The sequence below is a fragment of the Schistocerca cancellata genome, chromosome 1 (assembly GCF_023864275.1).
Source record: "Schistocerca cancellata isolate TAMUIC-IGC-003103 chromosome 1, iqSchCanc2.1, whole genome shotgun sequence".
NCBI lineage: Eukaryota > Metazoa > Arthropoda > Insecta > Orthoptera > Acrididae > Schistocerca > Schistocerca cancellata.
In genome coordinates this window covers 76,946,690-76,971,087 of record NC_064626.1, presented here as the reverse complement: position 1 = coordinate 76,971,087, position 24,398 = coordinate 76,946,690, and the positions used below count along the sequence as shown (strand labels likewise).

The following is a 24,398-nucleotide window of genomic DNA, read 5'->3' as shown; positions in this document are numbered from 1 at the left end:
GGTTTTGTAGACTATTGTGCGTCCCCGCTGGAGTCCTCGCACAGTATATAAGCGAGCGCGCTCTCGCGCTACGCTCAGTCTGTGTCTGGCTGCTGCACAGGCAACTGCATTGAACGCCGCCAACATGCCCTACAGGAGGTACCGTCGTACTCGAACAACAGTCTGCAAAATCATAGAAAACATTGAACTTACAACAACATCAGGAGACAAGAAAAATCGCATTCCTGTGAAGAGTGTTGCGGCTCACGCCCTCGTTGATGGACCTTGTGTATTACCTGGATGTTCTCTTAATTTTGGCTTGGATATTAACGACACTTTCTCACATGGAAATGGATGGTTCACCGTTGCCATAGTAAGAGGTGGTAGCGGAGTTTCTAGTGTACCTGGTCTTGAAAGTTTTAGTGATAGAGATGTAATTGCTTATCGTACCTATCATATGTTGGAAACTGGTGTGCAGGCACTATCAGCAGCTGATTGGCCTCCACGGGTGCACTTCTGCGAATGGTTCATCCAACAATGTGTCAATCCTCATTTCAGTGCAAATGTTCTCTTTACGGATGAGGCTTCATTCCAACGTGATCAAAGTGTAAATTTTCACAATCAACATGTGTGGGCTGACGAGAATCCGCACGCAATTGTGCAATCACGTCATCAACACAGATTTTCTGTGAACGTTTGGGCAGGTATTGTTCGTGATGTCTTGATTGGGCCCCATGTTCTTCCACCTACGCTCAATGGAGCACGTTATCATGATTTTATACGGCATACTCTACCTGTGCTGCTGGAACATGTGCCTTTACAAGTACGACACAACATGTGGTTCATGCATGATGGAGCTCCTGCACATTTCAGTCAAAGTGTTCATACGCTTCTCAACAACAGATTCCGTGACCGATGGATTGGTATAGGCGGACCAATTCCATGGCCTCCACGCTCTCCTGACCTCAACCCTCTTGACTTTCATTTATGGGGGCATTTGAAAGCTCTTGTCTACGCAACCCCGGTACCAAATGTAGAGGCTCTTCGTGCTCGTATTGTGGACGGCTATGATACAATACGCCATTCTCCACGTCTCCATCAGCGTATTAGGGATTCCATTCGACGGAGGGTGGATGCATGTATCTTCGCTAACGGAGGACATTTTGAACATTTCCTGTAAAAAAGTGTTTGAAGTCACGCTGGTACGTTCTGTTGCTGTGTGTTTCCATTCCACGACTAACGTGACCGAGCGAGGTGACGCAGTGGTTAGCACACTGGACTCGCATTCGGGAGGACGACGGTTCAATCCCGTCTCCGGCCACCCTGATTTAGGTTTTTCGTGATTTTCCTAAATCGTCTCAGGCAAATGCCGGGATGGTTCCTTTGAAAGGGCACGGCCGATTTCCTTCTCAATCCTTCCCTAACCCGAGCTTGCGCCCCGTCTCTAATGACCTCGTTGTCGACGGGACGTTAAACACTAACCACCACCACCAGTGATTAATATGATTTGAAGAGAAGTAATTAAATGAGCTCTAACATGGAAAGTAAGCGTTTCCGGACACATGTCCACATAACATATTTTCTTTCTTTGTGTATGAGGATGTTTCCTGAAAGTTTGGCCGTACCTTTTTGTAACACCCTGTATACAAGGAATTGTGGTGATGGTGGTTTGGGGTCGTTAAATCATTTGTATGTAAACACCACTGCATTTGCATGTATGGGAGATTTGTGGATGTTCACTGTTTGTTTCCACTTGACACATGTAATATGAAATTGTATTTCCACCTCACACCCCGCTCTCTCTGTCAGATCTCTCCTACACTAGCCTGGGAGCATGTAGTTTTATAAAACAGGATATTTTTTGACATCGTAGAAAAGTAATGTTCACAATTTCCTCGTTCATCTTTAAATTAAACCAGTACAGAGCTGTATTCGAGGATACGACGCAAGTCAGATCGCATGGCAACGCGGGCGCCGAGTCGCTGGCAACTGGTTGGAGACGCGTTGCAAACGCTTGCCTGGCGAGTCACTCTGCAGTCGCGTCGTCCACGTAGTCAACTACTAAACAGGAAGTGATTCTCTGCCGCCCCGTTAGGCCGCTATTACTCTATCATATTTCTTTGTCAAAGTTGATATGTCAAAGAAATGTGATAATAGGGAACTTTGTCGTATCTCGCCTTTCGTCAAAGAAATATGATCAAATCTAGGACCTCACCGTCTTCTGTTCACTGCAGTATGAAATGTAACCGCTTAGCGCTGGTATCGCTACAGATATTTAACGTTTGTAGCGTGTTTGTAAACATGACTGCAAATTTTAGTTGGTGTGTTGCTTTGCCTCGGGTGGTGTGTGGGAAAGGTGTTCAACGCACGCTATTAATCGTGTGCTGATGGGCAGGTGGGATATGCTGCAGGCGACTTCATATCCAAAATCACAGCTATAGCCATCCACCCCTACATCTGGAAACATCCATGCCTATTTACAACAAGCTGAAACACTCTAAAATAAAAAATGTTCTTAGATCTCCAATCTACTTTGTCTATTTTTTTAACTCTTTATGCCGCAAGTTAGAAGGTGCTTCATCTGTTTCCTATTTTTTATTACTTGCAGCTCTCGTAAAAAAATGTTGCTGAATGATTTTATTACCTCGACGCAAAACCCACGGCTTCCCGCAGGTGTGTTTCCTTTTTTTCTGCCGCTTCTGTTCCAAATGTACGCGCAATGCAGTTGTGGTACAAGAAACTGCAGCGCATAGTAACAAGCCATCTTGAACTATGACGAAAAATATGACGACAGTGGAATACCCCATCAGGCGCCCCGCCAAAAATCTGTGTTAAAGAAATTTGACGAATATTTTATCATATTTCCTTGTCAAACAAATATGATTGCGTAATACCGGCCTTATCAACTCAACCGAGTTGTTTCGAGTCGCTCCGCTTGCGGAGGGCCGAACAGAGAAGGCCTGGCACGAGAGCAATTCGTCAGCTCAGTCGGTACAGTATTAAGATTATCTGCTCATCAGGTTTCATATACAATAGTCTTGTACGGCAGAGTTCTTACCGTGGCGATGAATAAAATAAAAGCCATCCAGTGTATATACCGTTCATAGTGAAAGCCATGATAAGTGTTTACAACACACTGCAGTGGTCTAGGAGAAGCCGAGGCAAACGGTTTGCGACAGGACACCAGGTAGGAAATATGAAGCAGGGAAACACCCTCACACTGGGCTACAAAAGCCATTTCAACTAGAGCGCATGCGCGCTACCGCGAGATTTTCAATATCGCGCTCCGGACTTAGTCGGCTGTTTCCTTAACATTACCACGCTGAATTTTTCTTTGAGGGTAATGGAAGAAGAAAGGCTTTTGTAAACTTTTGCAAAAACTAATTGCGTTTACAATTCGGTCTAAGCTTAAGCCTTGCAAGTACTGTCGTTCTGTAGTAAGACAGCCAGACAAACGGAACTATTTGATTGTTAGTTTTATGCTGTTTAAATCCATTATACACTGTCAGGATAAAATCTCAGCACTGAGAAGTAGTTATACGACGTAAACGAAAGTTGGCAGGTGTGTTTCTACATCTGAAGTATGATCTCTATCAAATTCCGCGCCATTCGCATACGAATGGTCCTAGTAGCACACTATAAGGATGCAAATTAGGTTTGCTTTTAAAACACGCTGTAACGGTCGTGGGCGTTAGTTACCTTTGAGTTTGGAGATGGTGAGTTGATGTTACTCAAGAATGCCTTTAAGGCGACAAAGACGCCATTATCAGCATTCTCACTCAGTTTGCACGACGTCGTATACTAGCGCTACGAGAAACTGTAAGTTCCTTCTGTGCTCCTGTAGAAAGATTTGACAGGAATGTAGTCATTGTACGAGGGCAGTTCAATAAGTAATGCAACACATTTTTTTCTGAAACAGGGGTTGTTTTATTCAGCATTGAAATACACCAGGTTATTCCCCAATCTTTTAGCTACACAACACTATTTTTCAACGTAATCTCCATTCAATGCTACGGCCTTACGCCACCTTGAAATGAGGGCCTGTATGCCTGCACGGTACCATTCCACTGGTCGATGTCGGAGCCAACGTCGTACTGCATCAATAACTTCTTCATCATCCGCGTAGTGCCTCCCACGGATTGCGTCCTTCATTGGGCCAAACATATGGAAATCCGACGGTGCGAGATCGGGGCTGTAGGGTGCATGAGGAAGAACAGTCCACTGAAGTTTTGTGAGCTCGTCTCGGGTGCGAAGACTTGTGTGAGGTCTTGCGTTGTCATGAAGAAGGAGAAGTTCGTTCAGATTTTTGTGCCTACGAACACGCTGAAGTCGTTTCTTCAATTTCTGAAGAGTAGCACAATACACTTCAGAGTTGATCGTTTGACCATGAGGAAGGACATCGAACAGAATAACCCCTTCAGCGTCCCAGAAGACTGTAACCGTGACTTTACCGGCTGAGGGTATGGCTTTAAACTTTTTCTTGGTAGGGGAGTGGATGTGGCGCCACTCCATTGATTGCCGTTTTGTTTCAGGTTCGAAGTGATGAACCCATGTTTCATCGCCTGTAACAATCTTTGACAAGAAATTGTCACCCTCACCCACATGACGAGCAAGCAATTCCGCACAGATGGTTCTTCTTTGCTCTTTATGGTGTTCGGCTAGACAACGAGGGACCCAGCGGGAACAAACCTTTGAATATCCCAACTGGTGAACAATTGTGACAGCACTACCAACAGAGATGTCAAGTTGAGCACTGAGTTGTTTGATGGTGATCCGTCGATCATCTCGAACGAGTGTGTTCGCACGCTCCGCCATTGCAGGAGTCGCAGCTGTGCACGGCCGGCCCGCACGCGGGAGATCAGACAGTCTTGCTCGACCTTGCGGCGATGATGACACACGCTTTGCCCAACGACTCACCGTGCTTTTGTCCACTGCCAGATCACCGTAGACATTCTGCAAGCGCCTATGAATATCTGAGATGCCCTGGTTTTCCGCCAAAAGAAACTCGATCACTGCCCGTTGTGTGCAACGCACATCCGTTACAGACGCCATTTTAACAGCTCCGTACAGCGCTGCCACCTGTCGGAAGTCAATGAAACTATACGAGACGAAGCGGGAATGTTTGAAAATATTCCACAAGAAATTTCAGGTTTTTTCAACCAAAATTGGCTGAGAAAAAAAATGTGTTGCATTACTTATTGAACTGCCCTCGTACATGATATCTGGCAGCGTGGGACTACTGAGAGGGAAGACCATCGTGTTCGGCTTATGGCTCTGGCGCATCATACTTCATCTGCAGCAACAATTTGAACAGCAGTTGGCATCTCTGCCGCGCGGGATTAGCCGAGCGATCTTAGGCGCTGCAGTCATGGACTATGCGGCTGGTCCTGGCGGAGGTTCGAGTCCTCGCTCGGGCGTGTGTGTGTGTGTGTGTGTGTGTGTGTGTGTGTGTGTGTGTGTGTGTTTTTCCTTAGGATAATTTAGGTTAAGTAGTGTGTAAGCTTACGGACTGATGACCTTAGCAGTTAAGTCCCATAAACAAATAAATAAAAAAAGTTGGCACTTCAGCGACGCAACGAACTGCCCTTACAAATCGGCTACTTCAAGGACAGTTCTGCGGATTTCACTGACACGAAACCACAACCATTTGGGATCAGTGGTGTCAAACGAGAACTCGGAGCGATGATGAAAGCTGCATCTGTCTTGGTGGCCGTGATGGTGGTGTGGTGTGGTGGTTAGATGGAGGCCAGCTCTTGAAATAAAATTTAAAAAAAGCGATTGGCAGACAAAAGATTGACTTATTTCGCAAAAATTCAACAATATCTGCAAGGCTTACACCTGCCTTCGGACTTGCATGTCCCTGGCAGACAGCGTATCAGAAGCACGGGCCGTGGTCTGCATGCCAAGCGTCTGGCAATGTGTGTTCCACTTACGGCAAAGCACAAACTGAGCCGTTTATCGAGCAGTCAGCAACAAGTGCGTTATTCAGATATGCTCGCCCGTATCGAGATGCTACAGGAGATGGACTTCTCTCAGACAGGGATGCCATCTGTCCCGATAAATCGGGACCGTCACCGTTATGGATCTTCTTGTCCATACATTCCGACAAGACCCAATTTTGTCTCCATTTGGCAAAATACTGTTACGAGCAGGAGTAATTCCGTCTATTGGTGCAACACGTAAATGCAGCCCCAGTCAGTTTTATTTATGGCCTCGTGATGACTGGGTGTTGTGCGATGTCCTTAGGATAGTTAGGTTTAAGTAGTTCTAAGTTCTAGGGGACTATTGACCACAGCTGTTAAGTCCCATAGCGCTCAGAGCCATTTTTAGTTTTATTTATGTCAACAAGTTAATGTTGACAAGGTCGTCTCACAGATGGCGTTGCATGTTGGATATCCTGTATGGACGATGCAAGCACCTTCTACACCTGGCGCAATCATTCGAGAAAATACCAGACTTCTCCAGTAGTACGGTGCTGGAACTATTTAAGCAGTGCCACGCGGAAGAATCAGGCTGTTCAAATGGCTCTGAGCACTATGGAACTTAACTGCTGAGGTCATCAGTCCCCTAGAACTTAGAACTACTTAAACCTAACTAACCTACGGACATCATACACATCCATGCCCGAGGCAGGATTCGAACCTGCGACCGTAGCGGTCGCTCGGTTCCAGACTGTAGCGCCTAGAACCGCTCGGCCACTCCGGCCGGTTCGGGCTGTTCCAATTTGAATAGGGATGTGATAAGAGGATTCTTTCTAAACGTAATACGAACAGCGAGTGCTAGTTAATAATGTCTGAAGTGTTTACTGCAGATATATAGAGCGTGAAATGTATATTGATGTGCGATTTAAATATAGGGATCCCATCCCAGCTCGTAGTATACGCCAAGAAGAACCAGCGCAAAATTCGAATGCACCAACCTTGGTTAAAGTTAAACGAGGAAATTGACCACTGTTACAGTTGGAGGATTGTTTATGTTGAACTGAGCGTGGTTAAAGGTTAAAGTAAACGCATACCGTATTGTAATGGTGGCGAGTTTTGAGTTTTAGGTGGCGTAGAAGATGAAGAAATGTTATATTAGCTTGACCATATAAATCGTCGACGCAACCAATACTTCGAAAAGCGACTTTTTGCATATCCGTCGTACACAAAACGATAATTTAAATCACAGTTACAGTTCGCCACTGCACATAAAGAACGTTAATTTGGTATCTAACGTCGATATGGATCTGTGTATGTGGTAACACGGTGTGAATGTGATACAATTTGCAATATTGCTGATTTTTATTGATTTCGTCATTTTTTTATTTTTGCGTCTTTCCTTAGTTGCGTTTGTTTTTTGGGATGTGGTTTGTCTAATCACTAATGCAACTAAATGAAAGGCTGGTTTTATTCTGCCATACGCGCTTCGCTTATTTTTATTTATGAAGCATTTTCACTTGTTACTTGTTAGTTTCTGTACATAACTGCGTTATGTAATAACTACTGTTTTTTTACTACGTGACAGCTTTTGTTACTATTTCTTTTTCAAATGTTTTGTAGCGCAAGTTGAGTGACGTTAAATTACTGTTTGTTTCACTTATGATTTGTGATTTTAATACAGCACTTGTATCGTCCTGGAGTTGTACTGGATATAAATGAGACATAAGAAGGTGTAAATACTAGAACAACCACTCTACGTTTGCTGAATACGCAAAGGCAATGACATGAACTCTCTAACATGGAAAAGACTATGCAAATAGTTAGAATGAGCAGTGACAACAGAAAATTCGTAACATTACAGGAAAACTTTCTCTTGGAAAGAGACAATGGACAATAAAGTAATAAATGATCCAGTCCATATAAGTAACAACTCACTGATCATGTCATCCACTAACACAATAACGAAAGAGACGTAGAACATAACCAGAGTAAATAACAACTAAACACACACACACACACACACACACACACACACACACACACACACACACACACAGGCACGCACATAACAAACAAAACAATTTAATACATACAGACACCACATTGAAAAAAAGAGACGAAAAACACAAAGCGACAATTGGCATCACCACATTACAGTAATCAAACCAAAACACAGTTAACATTGAAGTGAGGTGTTAAGTCGAGTGGTGTTCGTAAAACGCCGAAACTTGGGCATCCTGGATACGCAGGTTACTTAACTACATTTCTAGAACGGCACTAATAACGTCACAAATTGTAAGTAGAAACCAACAGTTATTTAATCTCACAAAACTTGAGCTACAAAAAAGTTATTTCCCTTTTAACTAGAATACAATAACAAAAAAATTAATGTAGTAAAAAATCTGTAATTGTAACATAACGTAATTATTATATACAAATACAAACCTGTATTACAGTCCACTGAAGTTGCATCACAAAACGAAACGAAACGCTTATGGCTCAATAAATAAAGTCTTTGATTTAGTTACATTAGACGAACTACACTCCTGGAAATTGAAATAAGAACACTGTGAATTCATTGTCCCAGGAAGGGGAAACTTTATTGACACATTCCTGGGGTCAGATACATCACATGATCACACTGACAGAACCACAGGCACATAGACACAGGCAACAGAGCATGCACAATGTCGGCACTAGTACAGTGTATATCCACCTTTCGCAGCAATTCAGGCTGCTATTCTCCCATGGAGACGATCGTAGAGATGCTGGATGTAGTCCTGTGGAACGGCTTGCCATGCCATTTCCACCTGGCGCCTCAGTTGGACCAGCGTTCGTGCTGGACGTGCAGACCGCGTGAGACGACGCTTCATCCAGTCCCAAACATGCTCAATGGGGGACAGATCCGGAGATCTTGCTGGCCAGGGTAGTTGACTTACACCTTCTAGAGCACGTTGGGTGGCACGGGATACATGCGGACGTGCATTGTCCTGTTGGAACAGCAAATTCCCTTGCCGGTCTAGGAATGGTAGAACGATGGTTTCGATGACGGTTTGGATGTACCGTGCACTATTCAGTGTCCCCTCGACGATCACCAGTGGTGTACGGCCAGTGTAGGAGATCGCTCCCCACACCATGATGCCGGGTGTTGGCCCTGTGTGCCTCGGTCGTATGCAGTCCTGATTGTGGCGCTCACCTGCACGGCGCCAAACACGCATACGACCATCATTGGCACCAAGGCAGAAGCGACTCTCATCGCTGAAGACGACACGTCTCCATTCGTCCCTCCATTCACGCCTGTCGCGACACCACTGGAGGTGGGCTGCACGATGTTGGGGCGTGAGCGGAAGACGGCCTAAGGGTGTGCGGGACCGTAGCCCAGTTTCATGGAGACGGTTGCGAATGGTCCCGATACCCCAGGAGCAACAGTGTCCCTAATTTGCTGGGAAGTGGCGGTGCGGTCCCCTACGGCACTGCGTAGGATCCTACGGTCTTGGCGTGCATCCGTGCGCCGCTGCGGTCCGGTCCCAGGTCGACGGGCACGTGCACCTTCCGCCGACCACTGGCGACAACATCGATGTACTGTGGAGACCTCACGCCCCACGTGTTGAGCAATTCGGCGGTACGTCCACCCGGCCTCCCGCATGCCCACTATACGCCCTCGCTCAAAGTCCGTCAACTGCACATGCGGTTCACGTCCACGCTGTCGCGGCATGCTACCATTGTTAAAGACTGCGATGGAGCTCCGTATGCCACGGCAAACTGGCTGACACTGACGGCGGCGGTGCACAAATGCTGCGCAGCTAGCGCCATTCGACGGCCAACACCGCGGTTCCTGGCGTGTCCGCTGTGCCGTGCGTGTGATCATTGCTTGTACAGCCCTCTCGCAGTGTCCGGAGCAAGTATGGTGGGTCTGACACACCGGTGTCAATGTGTTCTTTTTTCCATTTCCAGGAGTGTATAATCCAAGTATATTTACTTATGTTGTAGAGTTTTTTATTTGGAACTTTAACATTTTAGTTTTCCGTACGATAATGTTAGTGCCAGATTAATAAGGAAATGGGAGAGTTAAGTTTTCTAAGTTCGAGGAGGCGGCGTTACTCGTCACACGAAGTATCAACAACCGCCAGCCGGGAAGCGTAAAAATTTCAAAAACACCGGTCTGGAAGGCAGGCAGCAACACTCTCGAGGGAGACTGCGAGCAGTCTCGGCAGCAAATCGACAATCGTTAGAAAAGTGAAGACCGAACTGCCATCACAACGTTGTATAAGAGACACGGTAGGACGCAACATCGCCTAGCGGGAACTCGACTAAGCACTAAAGACACGGTAACAAATTCGTTAAGCAAATGCAGTGGTACTGAAAACGACATAAATACTCCACACCCACTAGCCTAGTGCACTATCAGTAGAACTGGTGACTTTCATGTCGTTCTCACCCAATTCTATGGTTACGGCACGGTAAAATTGTTCTAGTGTTGGTCTTTTGAATGCTGTCATACGAGATTATGAGCGATCGGTAGCCGTGGGTAATGAAGTCCGGCATCCCGTAAGGAAGTCAGTACAGCAGCCAGCATTATTGGGTTTGTCCAGGGGTGTACCAACACGGATCCGGTCCAGGGCAGAAGCTGCTCTGAAACTCCAGCTTCGCGCGACTCTGACGGCCTGCCGTACGAGCACGCCAGGTTCAGCAGTCAGCACGACATCGGGGCATCTGACATTCCCGTCCGCCTGATGAGACAACGCGGGAATTCATCTGGGAAGGACTGAGCCCCTCCGAAACGGCCTGTGAATCGCACACACGCGTCGCGGTCACCGACATTTCCGGCAGGCAGCAAACCGCCGCAACAGGGTGTCAACGACTTCCGCTCCGAGCTGATGCAGCGTCCTGGGTGTGGTGTCACCGCCAGACACCACACTTGCTAGGTGGTAGCTTTTAAATCGGCCGCGGTCCGCTAGTATACGACGGACCCGCGTGTCGCCACTGTCAGTGATGGCAGACCGAGCGCCGCCACACGGCAGGTCTAGAGACATTGATTAGCACTCGTCCCAGTTGTACAGCCGACGTTGCTAGCCATGGTTCACTGACAAATTACGCTCTCATTTGCCGAGACGATAGTTAGCATAGCCGCCAGCTACATTTGCTACGACCTAGCAAGGCGCCATTACCAGTATAGATATTGAGATTCTATTAATGTATCATCAAGAGCGGTGTTCTACAAATGTGGATTAAAGTTAAGTATTCCAGAAGCTACGTACTTTCCTTTATAGCATTCATTACGTATCCTGTTTCAGACCACACGCCAGCCTGCGTGAGTTTAAGCGCGTGCCTTTCGGCTTCCTCTCATTGTGTCTAGGCTGTCTTGTCTAGACACAACACTGGGCAGCCTTGAATCCGCTGCTGGATTCAGAGGATTCCTATCCGGATTACGTAGCCACCAGCCGTCACTTACGAAACGGCAACGATTCGTGTTCTGAATAATAAATGGAATAATCTCGAGTACTGTTTTATGGCGTGTAACGACGCCACACAGGTCCTCGATCTGCATCCTGAGAAAACAGTGGGTTTTCCAGCCCGTCAGTGGACGACCCTTGCAAAAATGTTTTCGAATACTTATGTAAACCAAATGCGCGAGAATTTTTCTTTAGTCTTTACCGTGAGTGATGTATACAGGGTGGTGCATTGGTAGTGACCGGACCACATATCTCACGAAATAAGCATCAAACGAAAAAACTACAAAGAACGAAACTCGTCTAGCTTGAAGGGGGAAACCAGATGGCGCTGTGGTTGGCCCGCTAGATGGCACTGCCATAGGTCAAACGGATAATAACTGCGTTTTTTAAAATAGGAACCCCCATTTTTTATTACATATTCGTGTAGTACGTAAAGATATATGAATGTTTTAGTTGGACAACTTTTTTCGCTTTGTGATAGATGGCGCTGTAATAGTCACAAACTTATAAGTACATGGTATCACGTAAAATTCCGCCAGTGTGGACGGTATTTGCTTCGTGACACGTTACCCGTGTTAAAATGGATCGTTTACCAAGTGCGGAAAAGTTCGATATCGTGCTTATGTATGGCTATTGTGATCAACGGGCTTGTGCTATGTATGCTGCTCGGTATCCTGGACGACATCCCCCAAGTATCCGGACCGTCCGCCTAATAGTTACGTTATTTAAGGAAACCGGAAGTGTTCAGCCACATGTGAAACGTCAACCACGACCTGCAGCAAATGATGATGCCCAAGTAGGTGTTTTAGCTGCTGTCGCGGCTAATCCGCACATCAGTAGCAGACAAATTGCGCCAGAATCGGGAATCTCAAAAACGTCGGTGTTGAGAATGCTACATCAACATCGATTGCACCCGTACTATATTTTTATGCACCAGGAATTGCATGACGACGACTTTGAACGTCGTGCACAGTTCTGCCACTGGGCACAAGAGAAATTACGGGAAGATGACAGATTTTTTGCACGCGCTCTATTTAGTGACGAAGCGTCATTCACCAACAGCGGTAACGTAAACCGGCATCATATGCACTATTGGGCAGCGGAAAATCCACGATGGCTGCGACAAGGGGAACATCAGCGACCTTGGCGAGTTAATGTATGGTGCGGCATTATGGGAGGAAGGATAATTGGCCCCCATTTTATCGATGGCAATCTAAATGGTGCAATGTATGCTGATTTCCTACGTAATGTTCTACCGATGTTACTACAAGATGTTTCACTGTATGACAGAATGGCGATGTACTTCCAACATGATGGATGTCCGGCACATAGCTCGCCTGCGATTGAAGCAGTATTGAATAGAATATTTCATGACAGGTGGATTGGTCGTCGAAGCACCATACCATGGCCCGCACGTTCACCAGATCTGACGTCCCCGGATTTCTTTCTGTGGGGAAAGCTGAAGGATATTTGCTATCGTGATTCACCGACAACGCCTGACAACGTGCGTCAGCACATTGTCAATGCATGTGCGAACATTACGGAAGGCGAACTGCTCGCTGTTGAGAGGAATGTCGGTTACACGTATTGCCAAATGCATTGAGGTTGACGGACATCATTTTGAGCATTTATTGCATTAATGTGGTATTTACAGGTAATCACGCTGTAACAGCATGCGTTCTCAGAAATGATAAGTGTCGTGTCACCGCCAGACACCACACATGCTAGGTGGTAGCCTTTAAATCGGCCGCGGTCCGTTAGTATACGTCGGACCCGCGTGTCGCCACTGTCAGTGATTGCAGACCGAGCGCCGCCACACGGCAGGTCTAGAGAGACTTCCTAGCACTCGCCCCAGTTGTACAGCCGACTTTGCTAGCGAAGGTTCACTGACAAATTACGCTCTCATTTGCCGAGACGATAGTTAGCACAGCCTTCAGCTACGTCATTTGCTACGACCTAGCAAAGCGCCATTACCAGTTACTATTGATGCTGTAAAAGATGTACCGTCAAGAGCGATGTTCACCAATTATGGATTAAAGTTAAGTATTCCATCAGCTACGTACTTTTTTTACTAGTCTCATTCCGTGTCCTGTTCCAGACCTCACGCCAACCTGCGTGAGCTCAAAAGCGTGCCTTCCGGCTTCCTCCTAGTGGATTGGCTGTCTTGCCAGTCCACAACAATAAGTTCACAAAGGTACATGTATCACATTGGAACAGCTGAAATAAAATGTTCAAACGTACCTACGTTCTCAGAATGAGATTTTCACTCTGCAGCGGAGTGTGCGCTGATAGGAAACTTCCTGGCAGATTAAAACTGTGTGCACGACCGAGACTCGAACTCGGGACCTTTGCCTTTCGCGGGCAAGTGCTCTACCAACTGAGCTACCGAAGCACGACTCACGCCCGGTACTCACAGCCTTACTTCTGCCAGTAGCTCGTCTCCTACCTTCCAAACTTTACAGAAGCTCTCCTGCGAAACTTGCAGAACTAGCACTCCTGAAAGAAAGGATATTGCGGAGACATGGCTTAGCCACAGCCTGGGGGATGTTTCCAGAATGAGATTTTCACTCTGCAGCGGAGTGTGCGCTGATATGAAACTTCCTGGCAGATTAAAACTGTGTGCCCGACCGACCCTCGAACTCGGGACCTTTGCCTTTCGCGGGCAAGTGCTCTACCAACTGAGCTACCGAAGCACGACTCACGCCCGGTACTCACAGCCTTACTTCTGCCAGTAGCTCGTCTCCTACCTTCCAAACTTTACAGAAGCTCTCCTGCGAAACTTGCAGAACTAGCACTCCTGAAAGAAAGGATATTGCGGAGACATGGCTTAGCCACAGCCTGGGGGATGTTTCCAGAATGAGATTTTCACTCTGCCGCGGAGTGTGCGCTGATATGAAACTTCCTGGCAGATTAAAACTGTGTGCCCGACCGAGACTCGAACTCGGGACCTTTGCCTTTCGCGGGCAAGTGCTCTACCAACTGAGCTACCGAATCACGACTCACGGCCGGTACTCACAGCCTTACTTCTGCCAGTACCTCGTCTCCTACCTTCCAAACTTTACATAAGCTCTCCTGCGAAACTTGCAGAACTAGCACTCCTGAAAGAAAGGATATTGCGGAGACTGACAGAAGTAAGGCTGTGAATACCGGGCGTGAGTCGTGCTTCGGTAGCTCAGTTGGTAGAGCACTTGACCGCGAAAGGCAAAGGTCCCGAGTTCGAGTCTCGGTCGGGCACACAGTTTTAATCTGCCAGGAAGTTTCATATCAGCGCACACTCCGCTGCAGAGTGAAAATCTCATTCTGGAAACATCCCCCAGGCTGTGACTAAGCCATGTCTCCGCAATATCCTTTCTTTCAGGAGTGCTAGTTCTGCAAGTTTCGCAGGAGAGCTTATGTAAAGTTTGGAAGGTAGGAGACGAGGTACTGGCAGAAGTAAGGCTGTGAGTACCGGCCGTGAGTCGTGCTTCGGTAGCTCTGTTGGTAGAGCACTTGTCCGCGAAAGGCAAAGGTCGCGAGTTCGAGTCTCGGTCGGGCACACAGTTTTAATCTGCCAGGAAGTTTCGTACCTACGTTCTGTATTTTAATTTAAAAAACCTACCTGTTACCAACTGTTCGTCTAAAATTGTGAGCCATATGTTTGTGAATATTACAGCACCATCTGTCACAAAGCGAGAAAAGTGGTCCAACTAAAACATTCATATTTCTTTACGTAGTACACGAATATGTAATAAAAATGGTGGTTCCTATTTAAAAAAACGCAGTTGATATCCGTTTGACCTATGGCAGCACCATGTAGCGGGCCAACCGCTAGACGAGTTTCGTTCTTTGTAGTTTTTCCGTTTGATGCTTATTTCGTGAGATATTTGGCCCGGTCACGATCAGTGGGCCACCGTGTATATGCAGGCTGAAGACACAAATGAAAATTTGTATCAAGGGCGGGATTCGAACCCAGGTGTCCTGCTCACTTGGCAGATGAATTAGTCGATGCACCACGCTGGCACAGTGGGATGGCACAACTGCATGGACTATCCCAGCATGCCTCTCTCATCAGTGCCAAGTGGGCTTAGGCGTGAATGGCAATTAGGATTGAGGAGGAAGGTACGCTACAATAGCCCGTGCAGATGTACAAAGACTCTGTGCCAGCCAGGGTGGCGTAGTCATAACTGCGTCTGCCCAGTGAGCAGGAGACCCGGGTTCGAATACTGGCTTAGGTACAAATTTTCATTCGTTACTTCAGACTGCATGTACAGGGTGAATCACCTACAACTTGCACTGCAAATAATTTGTAAATCGGAAGTGCAATTTTTACAGAATGAATTAGTAATAAGGGGCTCGTATTTTAGCCAATAAACAGATTGTAATAATGCTTAAAAAGTATACTTTTGTGCAAACATAGACATTTTTAAATGGAACAATGCCTATTGACAGTGACAAACTAAAAACGTGTATTTCCGCTGCCGGTGGTCGGTCAATTGTCTCGTTACTGGTATGAGTTTGTGTTGTTCTTTAGCGTGTCCTAAAAGTTGGGTAAATGTCAGTGGTGTTTGTTGCAGGAGTCTAGTGGGAATTTTTACGAAACATCGTGTTTCGAAAAGTTTCCGCATTGGCAACTGATTGTGCCATTAGCCTGCGTAGTTGCTAGGTACGATGTTGTTATGTTTGCTTACAATGTGTTTGTGTTCTCCTTGAGTGCACTGCGACTTGGCTAGTCAGCTAGTGTGTGACAAAAATGGTTCAAATGGCTCTGAGCACCATGGGACTTAATATCTGAGGTCATCAGCCCCCTAGAACTCAGAACTACTTAAACCTAACTAACCTAAGGACATCACACACATCGATGCCCGAGGCAGCATTCGAACCTGCGACCGTAGCGGTCGCGCGGTTCCAGACTGAAGCACATAGAACCGCTCGGCCACATCGGCCGGCTAGTGTATGACATTCCAAGCAGTAGATCGTGAGTAGACGACGGGATTTACCAATTCACAAAAAGCCGAAATGGTCCTCGTGGTGTATGGAGAATGTAGGAAGAATGCAGTTCGTTCGTGTACGTTGTATGCGGCAAGATATCCCAACAGACGTCAACCATCTCGGCATGTAATTATCAGCCTCTTCAACCAGTTACGTGAAAATGGTAGTGAAACAGGTAGACAGAGAAGCAGAAGGAAACAGTGACGAGAACAGAGCGGGAAAATAATGTTCTTGCCGTTGTTGCAGCTGATACGCACAATCGCACAAGGAAGTGGCATGAGTCAGGCAAGTGTCCTGTGCATTTGCCATCGACGTAGACTCCTTCCCTACCTCATTTCTCTCCATCAAGAGCTGCATGGAAACGATTATGAGAATCGTGTTAAGCTCTTTATTAGGGTATCAGAGTTATATCATGTTTAGTAATGAAGCCACATTTACTAATCATTGACAGGTTGTAATGCTCGCCTAGTCGTAGATATTCCTAATTGCTATAATCGCACTATTTCACTCCCATTTACGGAGCTTGTTAGCACTTGATGTTAGGTTGGCACCATTAAAATGCATTGTGGTAATCGCTGCTGCTTGCTGGATCGCTGCTGTGTCTCGATGCTGATGCTGGCTCTAAATCAGGTTGTCTAGGGTTAAAAACATGAGGTCTCGTGTTTTTTATGTGCTTTTGATGATAAAGAACGAGCGAAACCAACAAATATGTAAACTTCAAATATTTATTACTTTGGTGGCCATCTTAATTCCACTGTCCACCAAAGACCACGACACAACACAAAGTAGTACTTCCTTTACATGTTCTTTGCATTGTTTATCCACCTCAAACAATAACACACAAACACACTTTACCAAAGTGACATTCCGACTGCGCCCCCAACCCTTCTTGCTGCTTGTATTTATAACCTTGTCAAAGAACTACTAAAAAGAGATATAGTTTATAAGTCACATGTACATCTGTTATCATAATTTGTGCAGAAAAGTTATTAATTTGCATCGAGTGACATAATTTAACATGTTATTAAAATGACAGACAGGTTTGTTGACTTGACAGAATAATTCTTTGTTACAAAAAGGCCGTTTTTTAGAAGTTTGTCAGTTGACTTCTATAATTTGCATAAATAAATAAATAACATGAATTATTAAGAATTACATTGGTTTTCGTCTAAAATAGGATTGATTACATGAATACTGAGTGAAAACGCTCCTAGTGAACAAATAGGTTTCACTGGGTGATTTTTATTTAAGGAGATCCAAAATACCTAAGTTGGCCACTATTTTTCGTACTTCATATTAAATATTTAAGATGAACTTAGTGTTTACATGATGACATTTGCTGTATCAGTGATCAAGTGATATTAACTTTTGTGTGGGTCAGTTATTCAGTATCATTTAATGGGTTGACTGTTTATGGAGACATGTTATGCAATCATTGTTAACATACACAATAACTTTTCTATAATCATAAATACTCGTTAAACTGCATACTTCGGTAAAGTAAAGCCTTCAATATGTTCCGTTACAAGGTAAACCACCGAAACATGCGATATTGGTCTGTTGCCAGTCTGTTGGCTTCGTCAGGTGGAACGTCAGCGCCCATGGAGGATAAACTAGTTGTGGGCAATAATGAACCATCAGCTCATAGGCCCTTTCATAGATGGAGCACTGAACGCGCACAAGTATCGCAGCCTCCTAACGGACCATCTGCCACGGATGCTAGAAGACGTCCCTCTGAAAAGTAGGACCAACCTGCGATACGAACATCATAGTTTTCCAGCCCATACTGCACGAAATACTACAGCGTGTCATCACGAATTGATTCCAAATCGTTGGACTGGACGCAGAGAACCTGTAGCTTGGCCGGACCGCTCCCCAGATTTGACGCCTGTAGACTTTTTTCTGTGGGGAAAGCTGCAAGACGCTGTCTACAAGGACATACCAACTAAACCCAATGATACGCCTGCTCGGAGGTCTTAACTGACTACCAGCACGTATGTAGTAGTTCCATACCAACTCGAAGCTTGTATTTTTCCGCTGTCGGTGGTCATTTTTAATAAGATTTGAGATGGTCTTGTTACTGGTCAGAATCCACATGAATAGTGAATGCACTTGTGTTGTTGTTTAGTGTGGGCTACCACAGGTTTTGTAAAAGTGTCGGTGTGGGGACTTATCAGAACACGTTATCTCGTAAAGAACTCGTACTAGACTCCTGCAACAATTGACATTCTAATTTACCCTTCTTTTAAATTAGTTAATGTCAATAGTCGTTGTTCCATTTAAAGAACTGTATGTGCGCACAAAAAATACATTTTCTGTGTGTTATTACAATCAATGTATTGGCTAACAATACGAGCCACTGCCTACCAGTCCATTGAGTGGAAACCGCACATCAATAGCACTTTTCCATTTCCGCTATATACGCTACTGGCCATTAAAATTGCTACAACACGAACATGACGTGCTACAGACGCGAAATTTAACCGACAGGAAGAACATGCTGTGATATGCAAATGATTAGCTTTACAGAGCATTCACACAAGGTTGGCGCCGGCGAGGACACCTACAACGTGCTGACATGAGGAAAGTTTCCAACCTATTTCTCATACACAAACAGCAGTTGACCGGCGTTGCCTGGTGAAACGTTGTTGTGATGCCTCGTGTAAGGAGGAGAAATGCGTACCATAACGTTTCCGACTTTGATAAAGGTCGGATTGTAGCCTATCGCGATTGCGGTTTATCGTATCATGACATTGCTGCTCGCGTTGTCGAGATCCAATGACTGTTAGCAGAATATGGAATCGGTGGGTTCAGGAGGATAATACGGAACGCCGTGCTGGATCCCAACGGCCTCGTATCACTAGCAGTCGAGATGACAGGCATCTTATCCGCATGGCTGTAACGGATCGTGCAGCCACGTCTCGATCCCTGAGTCAACAGATGGGGACGTTTGCAAGACAACAACCATCTGCACGAACAGTTCGACGACGTCTGCAGCAGCATGGACTATCAGCTCGGAGACCATGGCTGCAGTTACCCTTGACGCTGCATCACAGACAGAAGCGCCTGCGATGGTGTGCTCAACGACGAATCTGCGTGCACGAATGGCAAAACGTCATTTTTTCGAACGAATCCAGGTTCTGTTTACACTATCATGATGGTCGCATCCGTGTTTGGCGACATCGCGATGAACGCACATTGGAAGCGTGTATTCGTCGTCGCCATACTGGCGTATCACCCGGCGTGATGGTATGATGTGCCATTCGTTACACGTCTCGGTCACCTCTTGTTCGCACTGACGGCACTTTGAACAGTGGACGTTACATTTCAGATGTGTTACGACCCGTGGCTCTACCTTTCATTCGATTCCTGCGAAACCGTACATTTCAGCAGGATAATGCACGAACGGATACAGAAAATGTTCGACTGCTGCCGTAGCCACCACATTCACCAATTGAAAACGTCTGGTCGGTGGTGGCCGAGAAACTGGCTCGTCACAATACGCCAGTCACTACTCTTGATGAACTGTGATATCGTGTTGAAGCTGCATGGGCAGCTGAACCTGTACACGCCATCCGAGCTCTGTTTGACTCAATGCCCAGGCGTATCAAGGCCGTTATTACGGCCAGAGGTGATTGTTCTGGGTACTGATTGCTCAGCTATGCACCCATATTGCGTGATTATGTAATCACATGTCAGTTCTAGTATTAATATATTTGTCCAATGAATACCCGTTTATCACCTGCATAGCCAGTAGTGTACTTCATAGATGTTTGAGACTTGAAAAGATCTCTGGAATCATATAGTTTCATTTGATTTACTGTGTCTGTTATTGATATCAAATGGAACAACAGCTTTACCGTTAGCAGTTACTGTTTGATTTATTTTCATGGGTTCGAAGGCTCAAACCATCACCCGGTAGATTATGTGGAGTAATATGGCATGTGTGTGTTTGGAATAACCTGTGGCACTGTCTCCGTTAGTCCCAGGGTTCATTCTTTGTCGTGTCACATCACATGCACCATCACACTCCGTAAAAACAACGGAATGGTGGCCACTGGAGACAGAGCCATAGGCTGCTCCAGAGTCGTAACAGAACATGTACATACCGTATTAATCTACATACATCCTCCTGATGAAAAAGGCTGAAACCTGCGGTTGACAAGAGGGTCGACACTGTGTTGATTAGATCTACGGGAGGTGGTGAGGGAGGGGGGGGGGCTTTTTGGTCCAAAGCAAATTCACGGGGGGGCGTTGACGCCCAGTAGCACATCAGTTGTCATTATATATCGTGAGAGAGCATAATGGGGCGCTCCGCGGAACTCAAGGACTTCAAACGTGGTCGAGTGATTCGCTGTCACTGGTGTCATACGTCTGTACGCGTGATTTCCACACTCCTAAACATCCCTAGGTCCACTGTTTCCGCTGTGATAGTAAAGTGGAAACGTGAAGGGACAACTACAGCACAAAAGCATACAGGCCGACCTAGTGTGTTGACTGACAGAGACCGCCGACAGTTGAAGAGGCTCGTAATGTGTAATAGGCAGACATCTATGCAGACCAACACACAGGAATTCCGAGTTGCATCAGGATCCACTGCAAGTACTATGACAGTTAGGCGGGGGGTGAGCAAACTTGGATTTCATCGTCGAGCGGCTGCTCATAAGCCACACATCACGCGGGTAAATGCCAAACGACGCCTCGCTTGGTGGAAGGAGCGTAAACATTGGACGATTGAACAGGGGAAAAACGTTGTGAGGAGTGACAAATACACAATGTGGCGATCAGATGACAGGGTGTAGGTATGGCGAATGCCCGGTGAACGTCATCTACCAGCGTGTGTAGTGCCAACGGTAAAATTCGGAGGCGGCGGTGTTACGGTGTGGTCGTGTTTCTCATGGAGGGGGCTTGCACCCCTTGTTGTTTTGCGTGAAACTATCACAGCACAGGCCTACATTGATTTTTAAGCAGCTTCTTGCATCCCACTGTTGAAGAGCAATTTGGGGATGTCGATTGCATCTTTCAACACGATAGAACATCTGTTCATAAGGCACGGCCTGTGGCGGAGTGTTTACACAACTGTAACATCCCTGTAATGGACTGGCCTGAACCCTATAGCACACCTTTGGGATGTTTTGGAACGCCGACTTCATGCCAGACCGCACCGACCGACATTGTAGCACTCCGTGAAGAATGGGCTGCCATTCGCCAAAGAAACCTTCCAGCACCTGATTGAACGAATGCCTGCGAGAGTGGAAGCTCTCATCAAGGGTAAGGGTGGGCCAGCACCATATTGAATTCCAGCATTACCGATGGAGAGCGCCACAATCTTTTAAGTCATTTGCAGCCAGGTGTCCAGATACTTTAGATCACATAGTATAGTTTGGAGGCCTTACACTAGTATTTGACAGACCATAGAAAAAATAATTCAGCTAATATAAAGCTTAATAACAATAGTAATAAAACACTAAAACTTTGAAGATCTCGATTACATTCATACCTGCGTATCAGTTAAACATGTGTGCGTCGTGTGCCTATAAACTTCAGTGCAGAGGGATGTGGCGAGAGGGTTCACAGTGACGTCACAGCCCGCCTGCTCTTGGCCCCTACCGTGTATTCTGGTATCTGTGGTTTCAATCTTGGAAACGCGTTGTGGAAATAAATGGTGATTGGTAACAGAACTTGTTATTTAATTTGATAAATATCTTATCAATAAAGTTTATCTAGTTCTGTAACTCTTCCGGTGCCTTTTATGGGCGCTGGCGTAGGATGGTTTCGTGCGGTTAATGCAGACGTCGAGGAAGAGGCAAAATGTTTGCCACTGTGGTCCAGTAAATCTCTGATAGCTGCGAGCCGGCTGTTTTCAGCGTGTTGCGAGGGACGGCCTCGTACGCCAGAGAGGCGAGTGTTCGACCCCCGAGACGACATCTTATCGAACAAAGCAGATAGATTTATCTGCGGCACGTGGCCCAAGTTGGTTAAACGCTTCCGAGAGCGGCGCAACTCCTCGACGGGCCGGCGCGCCCGATGGACATATTTATGGACGCGAGAAGAGGTGAACTTTTTTCCGCCGGACTTGAGCAGTTTCCCGGCAAGGGGGAGGAAGAGTCGGCCATAAATCTGGCGAGGAAGCAGGGCCCGGTCAGCGGAGAGGCACCTGCGAAGCTGAGTGCGTCCGGCGAGCTGCGAGCCGCCAGGCCACGCAGCTTGAGTTATCGCACGCACAGACCCGCAGAAAAGACTCCGCGTTGGCCTACCACCCTCGCCGGGATCTTCTGCAGCATTTTTGTTGCAAAAGAAGAAATCGAAAGATTATTCACTGAGATGGTTGTCGTGTTTACTCCCGTGTTCGTAAAATACAGTTCCGCACCGCTAGTCATTAAAATTGCAACACCAGGAAGGAGCGTGCACAAGGGAGTCATCATCTTCAAACCTTGCTCCACGAAGAGAGTCTTTGAGTTTCCCAAAGAGATGACAGTCACATGGAGCCAGGTCAGGACTGTAGGGCGAGTGTTTCAGTGTTGTCCATCCGAGTTTGGTGATCGATGGTTTTTTGACTGACATGTGGCCGTGCATTGTCGTGCGACAGCAAAACACCCTGTTTTTGCCGATGTGGTCGAACACGACTCAGTCGAGCTTGAAGTTTTTTCAGTGTCGTCACATATGTATCAGAATTTGTGGTGGTTCCGCTTGGCATGATATCCACAAGCAAGAGTCCTTCGGAATCGAAAAACACCGTAGCCGTAACTTTTCCAGCAGAAGGTGTGGTTTTGAATTTTTTCTTCTTGGGTGAATTTGCATGATGCCACTCCACTGATTGCCTCTTCGCCTCTGGTGAAAAATGATGGAGCCATGTTTCATCACCTGTCACAATTCTTCCAAGAAATTCATCTCCACCATTCTCGTACTGTTCCAAAAGTTCGCTGCATACCGTTTTTCTTGTTTCTTTGTGAGCCACTGTCAACATCCCGGGAACCCACCTGGCACAAACCTTTTTTAAAACCAACTGTCTGGAGTGTGTGCAGTACGAGGCCTGCCGCTGCGAGGACAATCCTCAGTATTGCCGTGCCCGCTTTCATCACGTAACCTGCTTGCCCACCGACTAACTGCACTGCGATCGACAGCAGCATCTCCATACACCTTTTTCAACCTCTTGTGGATGTGTCCCACTCTCTCGTTTTCACAGCACGGGAATTCTATGACAGCGCGTTGCTTCTGACGAATGTCAAGTATAGCAGCCATCTTGAAGACATGCTGTGACGGCGCCACTCACGAGAACAGGTTGAACTAAGTTTGAAAACAAGCGGGAAGGATGTATCTACACACTGTAAAACTTTCACATTTGCAGATTGAAAACTGTATTTTTACAAAAATAGTGTGCATTTCTATTGGAGTGACCCCTCGTAATATGAAGCACATGAATAATTTCGTAAGTGATTCGGGCGTATGCAGGGTGTGAAATCTGGATGGACACACTGTCGCCGCTGTTACAAACAGTGGCTCTAACCCGCTTGGATATCTGGCCTAAATGTGTTAACTTCCAAGTTGGCCAATCAGCTCCTTAAACCGTCCTCTCACGGGACGTGAAAACGCACGTTGACGAGGAGCTGGTGACGTCACAGCGTTAAGTCAGAGGTGAGTGGTAAAGCCATGGTATAGCGATATGCACGTATACACATGGCGCGCACACAGCATATAAAACGGCAGTGCACTGGCGGAGCCGCGATTTGCACAGAGGCGATTCTACATCTACATCCATACTCCACAAGCCACCTGACGGTGTGTGGCGGAGGGTACCTTGAGTACCTCTATCGGTCCTCCCTTCTATTCCAGTCTCGTATTGTCCGCGGAAAGAAAGTTTGTCGCTATGCCTCTGTGTGGGCTCTAATCTCTCTGATTTTATCCTCATGGTCTCTTCGCGAGATATACGTAGGAGAGAGCAATGTACTGCTTGACTCCTCGGTGAAGGTATGTTCTCGAAACTTCAACAGAAGCCCGTACCGAGCTACTGATCGTCTCTCTTGCAAAAATGGTTCAAATGGCTCTGAGCGCTATGGGACTTTACATCTATGGTCAT

General features: G+C 46.3%; 1 protein-coding gene across 1 annotated transcript in view; it reads left to right on the top strand.

Moving 5' to 3' along the window:
• Nucleotides 1-24,398, top strand: part of LOC126170316 (chordin-like protein 1) — a 762,532-nt gene that overhangs the window by 254,708 nt on the left and 483,426 nt on the right. The gene's annotated exons all lie outside the window — the stretch shown is intronic.